At 37.6% G+C, this 8994-nt stretch overlaps 1 pseudogene; it reads right to left on the reverse strand.

Annotated features, from left to right (window-relative positions):
- Positions 1-5954: 5954 nt before the first annotated feature.
- LOC136279150 (fibrinogen C domain-containing protein 1 pseudogene) lies at positions 5955-7587 on the reverse strand (annotated as a pseudogene).
- Positions 7588-8994: the final 1407 nt, after the last annotated feature.

Raw genomic sequence — 8994 nt, forward strand, 5'->3', positions numbered from 1 at the left:
CTCTATACCGTACTCAGACAATAAAGTAGTTTCACTGCTCTTCTTTCGATATCAGGCGTTCATTACATAATCGGCAGATAGTTGTTTCTGGAAAAAGGCGAACTCGAATGATCGCAAAAAGTCGTATTGAAAATTTTAATCTTCCTTATCAATTTTCGATGATTTGCCACCATGATATTCCTTTAGGGGAACAACTCTGAGAGCCAAGAGGATTTGATCTACCGTGGCTGTCACTAAAGTTATAGTTCAAGTCTGATAAAAACTCAACTCGCAATTGGTCGCGCTTAAAGAAAAGTAGCAGAATCTGGTACATACCATCACTAACAAAAAGTCGACTTGAAAAAACGGAGTCATTTGCAATTACAGAATCCTGCAAGTGAATCCTGATTACAGCTAGTAAGGGATCAAATTTTTACGGAATTTACCAAGATTGTTGTTCTCTGGGCGAGCGCGGTTAAAATCACGCGAAGCTGAGTAAAATACAGGCAAACAAAGCGAATATATGAAATCTATCCTCACAAAGAAGGTATCTAGCTCGAACAGGATCACGCAACGCCTTTACCTTTTCTTATGATATGGTGTGTTCTGGATCACTTATCGGTATTTTTTCAATGGTGTTTGACATCAATTGTTCCGTATGCTTCTCGAATTTTTAAGAATACTTTGTTACTGCATTTCAAGGCTCACCAAGTTAGGTTAAATTTCCCACCAAGTCAGGTCAAATTTCCTACGCGATAGGGTGTTGCTGTAACTCTAGTCCTATTGCCCTAATTTGTCTAATGCTGAACCTTTTTTTTCATATTATTTTAATTCGCTTACTTATTTATTATTATTATTTTTTTCATTTCCACACAACGTCAAAACTGAATGTTGTCTGCAGTTAGGTTGACCAGTTTAAGGTAATCCAAACTAAACCAATCTAATGGAGGTAGATGAGCTGTACCAGAAATAACGCTACGGCCGCATTCCATATTATTTTCTCAACAACGATCTCTGTTATGCTGGCTAAATTTCTGTCGCTCTATGGACTCTGGTATTTGCTACAACCTCATTCCTCGTTGAACTTTGGAGACTATTTTTCTCTCTTTGTTGGCGATAATTCTGATAAAATCATTATTTCTGGATCTATCTTTCCCCATAACTTAGTTATCTATCTACGTCATGGCTTTTTTCACCCTCGAATTTAGGTTGAATGTGTCTTGTATCATATCCTATTCTTTGCTGTTTCTTGACATGTGCCTCAGGTGACAACAATGAAACTGATGACCTGACTAACAGAACGGCAAAAATATATCAATGTGAACAAAGCTTCACCTTAACAAACTCCTTTTTTTTCTCTGTTGGTTCAACTAATTAATTATAGTCTTACTCTTGTGTTCTATACTTAACCGTAAACTAGCAAGAGCATACGTGAATTCCCTGAATTTGCAATTCAATATTACCCAAGAAAGTAAAGAGAGATTGTAGGCTTTTTAGAAAGTGGAAGTTCCAATTAGTTAATAGAGAAGATTGTGGGAATTTATTTAGAAAAATGCCGTTATTAGCGTTGTTCTCGAACTGATCGTGGAGCGTATGTTAAGTGTGTTAGGGAACTGTTATGTACGACTGAAATTGACGAGAATTCCTATTCGACATTTTTCCATATGTGAGCGGAGCACAGTACATAAGGAAGTGGGCTAAGAAACAACTGTTTGTTTGAATCCTATTACAGGATAACTAAATACCTCCAAATTCGGGGCAAACAGAAAGAAATTATTTCAAACAGTTTCCTTGCTTAGCATGTGCGGCGATGTTACGATGGAAAAGTATTTTAACTTATCGAAAACCCTCTTTGGTAAACCGAATGAATACCAAAAGAGAGTTTTATTTTGGAAACTCAACGAAAGTTTTCGCCTATTTAAAGTGTGAGAGTGACTGGAACGAGATAGGAACCGAATCAAAATCATTAAAAGGCATGTTTTCTTAAGGCTAAACACTTATGCAAGGCAGAATTTTCGGAATGAGCCATTACACCGAGTTGACTGTCACAAGATTTTATGCATTTTTTACTGTTTTCTACAATAATATAGTTACCAGCATGGACAACAGCGAGCTTTCGTAGGTCTCTTTCATGGAACTGTGTTTTGCTTGTTTTTCCAGATATTTTGAACTAATTCCACTGTGATAGAGAGATTCCCATTCAATTTTGTTCTCAAGTAAGGTTACAACGCAAAGCCATGGCGAACGAAAAAATGCGCCCTTGCGGACGATTTATCAGCGTAAGTACTAGTGCAGCTCAACTAATATTAATCACGTAACCGTCAGATATCATAGCAATTAGTAGCAAACGTTTACATGTTTAATGGGCATCAGTGGAGGCCTGAATGGTCTCTAAGCATGGCCTCCTGCAGCGTCAAATAGGTTGAAATATAGCTGCTAGGTATACTATTGGATCGAAAAAGACCTACATTGTGACATATGTGGGCAAATACACTTGTTTCCCTTATGTTTGTTTTAAAGTAAGAAAGTTGAGTATATTCACACTTTGTCTTGTCTACTGTGGCAAGCAAAAGACTTGAGGTGGGTTGAATGACCTTTTTCGCATCATGACTTTTACTATTTATTAATTTTTTTAAATTTATTTTAAAATACTTTATTTTCGCGAAAACTCACCAAAGCTGTCACTAAGTGTCAAAAACTCATGGAGATTCAGCAATTTGAGTGATCAGAGAGAAACTTGACATTTCTTCATATGACGAACATCTTAAGCTTTTGCAAGACTTTCTTAAATTATTCCGTGGGAAATGACATTTGACAAAAATATAAATTAAAACAATCAACAACGATCATAAAAAAATATAACAGGGTAAGCGAATGAGGTTTTCTCATTTCTTTAACGTTTTTCCCTTCGGTCTTTCATGACAAAATCTCCCACCTGCTGTTTTCATGAGGCTTTATTCAGACCTTCAATTTACATTCTGGTCAGGTTTCGTGAGCATCGGTTGCGTAGGTAATACACGGTGGTTCGTTGCTAGGTTTTTTCCTCCCGGAAGCGCGGGCGCGTGAATGTCTGCGGTAATTTCCATTAGTGTTCCAACGTAAAGCAAGATGGCGGCGAATTTAAGTGAAGTCGTGTTCGATTTAAGAGGCCAAACACATTTTTTCAGAGAGGGGAAAAACATTTTGGAACGCAAGTGAACTGGAGTTGAAGTTTTCTTTTGAGCGGGAGTAGATAAAGGCGGTCAGGTGGGCAAAAAGACGACCAAACTATGGTATAGGGAAGATGAATACGGGACTGGAAGAGGTTTGCAGCAACAAACTTGAGCTTTGTGGTCCACTGGTAGCGTAGCAGCTAGAGATCTTCAAGTTAACTTCCTCCTTTCACTTGGGTCCCCAGCAGGCTAAAGTTTGAGATACGCTCAAGCCTATTCCGAAGAAAAAAAAAAAAGGAAGAAAGAAAAAATCCCTGATGGAAACTGCAAGAATGAGAAACAGAAAACGAGTTACAACAACTGCAATATAATGTAATAGAATATAAAACGAGGTGAAGATTTAGAGGTGGAAAATTACAATAACGTAGACATAATAGAACAAATCAGGGAGATTATCGAAAAACTAAGACTTAAACTTGCTTCCGTCATAAATGGACTCGGAGGAGCTCCTTATAAAAATTTCTGCAACGTCAGTGAAATTAATAATGCCCTCGACAGGGGAATGGTAAGGAGGCTCAAACTCGAAGAGCATGGGCCAGAACGGGAACGAAACCTATTCGGGTACGATAAGAGTACCCGCAGCTTTTCAATTTGCAAAATGCCTAATAACCCGAGGAATCAATCAAGGACACAGCTAGCACTTGCCAACTAGTTTACCCAACCCAGTCGTAGCAAAAGGCATCGACTCCTTTGCCACCAGATTCTAATAGCGCGAATAGAACCTAGCGCTTAGTTTAAAGCTGTGGGAATTTGCAAAGCGATCGACAGAATGGGGACCCCAGATACCATCCTCCTGAGTGAAAAAATGTAAGGAAACCTCCCAGTCGCAATCAATGAACCTGCCAACCGCGTGCTCGTTAAGGGATTTAGATACCCAGTCTACTTTGAGATCAATTGTGTTCTAGAGAGCTAATCTAAAGACGGACAAAGCGATTTTGTGAAGATCTGGCTTCATGCTACCTTTGCGAATGATGAGGAGATCTTGCGATTATCAATAAACCGCAGGCTGCATAATTAGCCTGCAGAAATGGCAGATAAGCGGGGCTGAGAATGAAAACCGACAACTGGAAGATTTGCCACCGGCCGATTTTTGCCGTTTACCTGAAAGACTTCTTCTGTCGGCAAGGACAAAGTCAGTAAATGAGAATTTTGTAAATTGAAAATTACGACCATTGCTATCTTTGTAATCATGATTCCACGCATTTTTCCATCTTAAGAGTCAGCGCCAACGCTATCTACGATCTGTTATTCGAGGATTGTGGATTCTTTTATTTTCATTCATTAATGAAGTCGGCTTTTCTTGTCAATAAAGGGCTATTGTGTTTAGATGATAAACAAAATAATACCTGGTTACTTTTAGATATGCAGTTTCTCTTCTCGTGTTCAAGTCGAAGAGAAATTCCATATCTACGCGCGCCCATGTATTATTCTCTACATCTCAGAATATTGTAAGGCCACCCCAAATGTTTTTTTCTTTTGGATATTGCTATTCCTTAATAAGATCTACTTTTCTTGCATAGTCACTTGCAAGAGCATTACAATATTTTGAACGAATACAGCATTTTTTTGTTTCTTTTTTAATTCAGCAGGGCGACAGTAGGGGTAGGAAATAAATGACAGAAATGTAAGCCCGGTTGCATTTCGTTTAGTTTCGTGAGTTCGGCTACTTTGTTCATGCAAACTGAAAATAGGAATACATGTGGGCGTTCAGTAGGCTTTGAGCTCAGCCGTGCGGATGTTGTAAGAGACAGGAAGAACGGAATTTTGAGCGACTAAACGCCACTGACACCTTTATATGCAACACCAGGAAAACAGGTGTGAAAAAATGGAATACATGTTATTATTAAAAAGAATACATGTTATTAATTCTAAATGTGTCATTCTTTGACACATGAATTACGATTCTAATCGAGCACGGTAATTATTAGTATTTAATGAGGAAAAGTAACAACAATATTTAAAAGGCATGAAATGGACACCTGTTTCTTCCCAGCTTACTGTGAGAGGAGGAAACTAGGGGTGACCTCTCAGTTTACGCTCATCGATATTTAACATGCTGATAATTATTTAACTTACAGAACATTTATGGAAAAGGATTGAAATTCTCTCTTGTCTTCGGATTTACGGTCATTACGCTTATCACGGACGGTCAATACCCCCCGATCTCGCTGCATTACCTTGGTCAGAAATATTTTCCCGTTTTTCCTCTCACTTACTAATTTAAAAAATTAAAAACTATTAACCTCCGTGGCTAGAGGTGGATATATACCGCGCGAGTTTCTCGGAGGTGGGGGCCAAAAGATATTCGTAGTTCGAGCAGTCAATCAGGGCGTGCCGTCAACGTTATCCACTGAATCAGTACTAATCAAACAATTGCAATTCCCTCGATTGTGATTGGTTTCGAAAAACTTCTATTTAACCCCTTATTCATTCGCTAAGCTGTTATCGGACAGTTCACTTGGAGGAGCCAATCATATTCAAAATTTTAGTTTAAATCAACCAATCCCAGCCCTTGTTTCAATCGCCATTGAAACAGTGTGCAGACTTAGACTTTTCATGCAAATTTTCCCTTTCTTTGATAACCTGGCTATTCTTGGACCCCACTCAGTCCTATTACCATTACATATGCTAACTCAATTATTACACTTCACACTTCTAACGAGTTATAAATAAATCTCCTCTCACATTGCAGATAAATTTGATTCTCAAATTTTATTTACGGACATATATGAATACACATAAACACATTAAGAGAAAAAAAAATTATCCTAGGCAATCCGGCTTGATCTTCATTTCGGCTTTGGTGATTTTATGTTGAGGCTCATCAGGCTTATATTGACTCCACAGTGCCCATCTTAAACCGTCTCTTTGTTTGTATTGACCGTTAAGGTTGGAGTTACCACAAGTTGCTTCATTGGGATACCACCAAGCTCCAAATTTCTTAGCACAACCGTGCTGCGTGTCTTTGTCCATTGTAAAAAACCAAGCGTTGCGGTTGTAATCAAAAGAATCACTTGCGTTTCCTACAGAGCGAAAAGAAAAGAAAAAAATAATTAAAAAAATCAACAGAATCATAACGGCATTTATTAAACGCTCAATTTCAGTCGGCTGAAAAAAGGCTCGTATCACAGTTAATTTTTGAAGACAAAATAATGACTTTAGTTGTTGTTCAGTCAATTTGATGAGCCAAATTGATATGGTTTGCCTACAACGTAAGCAAAACTGCTTCGAAACACTGCGAAATTATTCAGATTTCATTACAATTCGACTGTCATCGCTTTCAGTATAAAGCTAATTTTCAAAGCCTAAACATCCAGTTGATAAATTGATTCATTTTTTCAGACTTTGTATGAATGATAATAATCATCATCCAACAGATGTGAATACCTGTTAAAACACTTCCAATAGTTAAGGCATAATCTTTTAATTCCGGTTCAACAACGAACAAGTTGTACTCTTCGAAAACTCGTTGAATGCCCTGGGTGAGGTTAAATTCCAAATCTACTCTAAGTTTGTTCTTTGTTCTCCAAGTAAGGCGGTTTATTTTGTCCAGTCCTAACCAAAACTCGCCATTCAAGTTACCGAAGCCACGCTTGAAGTCACACCAGCTACGATCAAAATTTACAGAGCCGTCCATTCTCTTCTGGATGACTGTCCACCCTCCTCCACCTGTGCTCTGGTCACAGTACACATCAAAGGCACTTAAACCATCAGGATAAATCGTGTAGACACCGCTGGTTGTATTTCCAGCCTTGTAAAGCTCAGCACAATTAGCTGTAAAAAAATATGATAAGTCAAAAAATTTAACGGACACAGTCAAAGCCAAGTTTCAATGGAAAGTTTTATCGAGAAAAGTAGTTCCATGTAGGTACTGCTGTATGGGAAATATAACTTCTATGCAAGGAAACAGAAATAACGAAGTACTCACCCGCAAATGATGTGATTGAACGACTCAATATTTGATTCCTAGTAGCCAATGTTAGGAGCAAAAAAATCTGGAGAGACAGTGGCATTGTTCGAATGTTGAATCCACCTTAGACTTAAACTTCTGAAAGTAATGAGTGCTAAGTTATGATGGCAGAACTGCTGCAGCCAACTGAATTTATACTCCCTGATGTTAACCCATTTTTAAGGAAGAGAATACTTGTCAGTGCTAAACAGCTATTTTAGTACAACGCACTCAACAATTTAATTTTAGATAGCTGCTTAAACAGAAGTTCAAGGATCTCTTATTATGGCCATGCGGATGCTTAGTGGAAGGAACAAAAAACATCCCACGCCTTAAATTTCGTTTTTGAAGAAACTATTGCTCAATATTTAGACTTCCAACGTTCGCGACTGTTTCCTCTTTTAACTATGCTCAAGAAAATATGAACATACATGTTTGATGCTTCATGTTACTGAACACAAATTAATTTTATGATTATAAAGCTTGATGCTTCGTGTTCCTTTTTACAATTGTTTAATTTAATATCTGTAGGTTCAAACGGTGGATTTACTCTTCAGTAAGAATTTGCTCCGAAAGGAGAACATATGTTCATAAAGGCCCTTACTTCACCTCGTAATATAGGTAACCAGCTCTTTTTCTCCTTTTTTTTTTTTTGTTCAAAAATTTTCATTTGACCAAGTCAAAAAGAAAAAAAAAATATGTCCAGGTTTTATTTTGGATTCATAGTGATATTATTGGTTCTCGGTGTAATGTTGCCAGAATATACAACAATTAAGATGAAATTGTTTAGTGTTAGTCAGTGGAAGATTGATGATGTCTTTCCCATATTTTCTACAGTGCAGTGGACACTCTTTGAAGTTGACTTAAGTTAAAAAAAAAATAAAAAAAAAAAAACATAAAAAAAAAACGCCAGCTGTTTTCAAATAGCGGGGTGTGAACTTCTAACTAAGTAAAACTCAACATGCTATTCAAGGAAGTAAAACAGGTCAAGGCCCAAATTAAAAATGAGTTAAGAATGCCAGCTGTTTCCAAGACTGAACCTTAGTGGGCGAGAATTTCAAAGTTGACGGATGCAATTAAACACAAGATACCAGGATGTGGAGAAGATTAGGATGTTGGCCCACTTATTTTTCGTATTCACTGAAGCCTGATGGAGAATTGATACTTCCGCCAATGGTACTGACTAGGTCTAGCCAGGTTTTAAAAGAGGGATCGTAATGTTTTCCTCGTTTGTCTTATCGATGAAATGAAGCCTTTATGTCTAGGGTTCGAATTCGAATGGGCGACTTATTTAGTATTTGTTCACGAACCATTGAATAAATTTGAATGTCTTGAAAAGAAGAAAAAAAACACCACGGGCAGTTAGCATTTTTTAATGTTCTGTTTTCAAAAAACAAGAAAGAAGAAAAGAAAAGAAAGAAAACCAAAATAAAAGTTAAAAAAAAGGGAAACAGATAATCTCCACTAAGAAAAGAAAAGAATACATCAAGTGCGAATCAAGTGCTATTCAGAAATGACGAGCTAAACTGCCGAATTTTTTTAGGGTCAACTCCAACACGGCTGTTGATCGAATTTCTAAGTTAATATGCTTATTTTTCCGGGTAGCCCAAAAATTGCCATCCGCCTAAAGTCTACCGATAACAAAGCAAGAAAAGAGTACTCTTTGTAAAGGATAATTCAAGAATAAGGTTTTATTCAAAGAAGGGCTAAATCTTCTGTTGTGAAGCAAAAGCGTACGAATATCTTTGGTCTACGAAGCTAAAGGTGGATAATGATTATCCCTTGGCCGCCGATTTTTCTCTGACCAAACGTTATTACAAGCGACTAGCTTCACATGAGACACACGCCCTGAGT

This window comes from Pocillopora verrucosa, chromosome 1 (assembly GCF_036669915.1).
Source record: "Pocillopora verrucosa isolate sample1 chromosome 1, ASM3666991v2, whole genome shotgun sequence".
Classification (NCBI taxonomy): domain Eukaryota; kingdom Metazoa; phylum Cnidaria; class Anthozoa; order Scleractinia; family Pocilloporidae; genus Pocillopora; species Pocillopora verrucosa.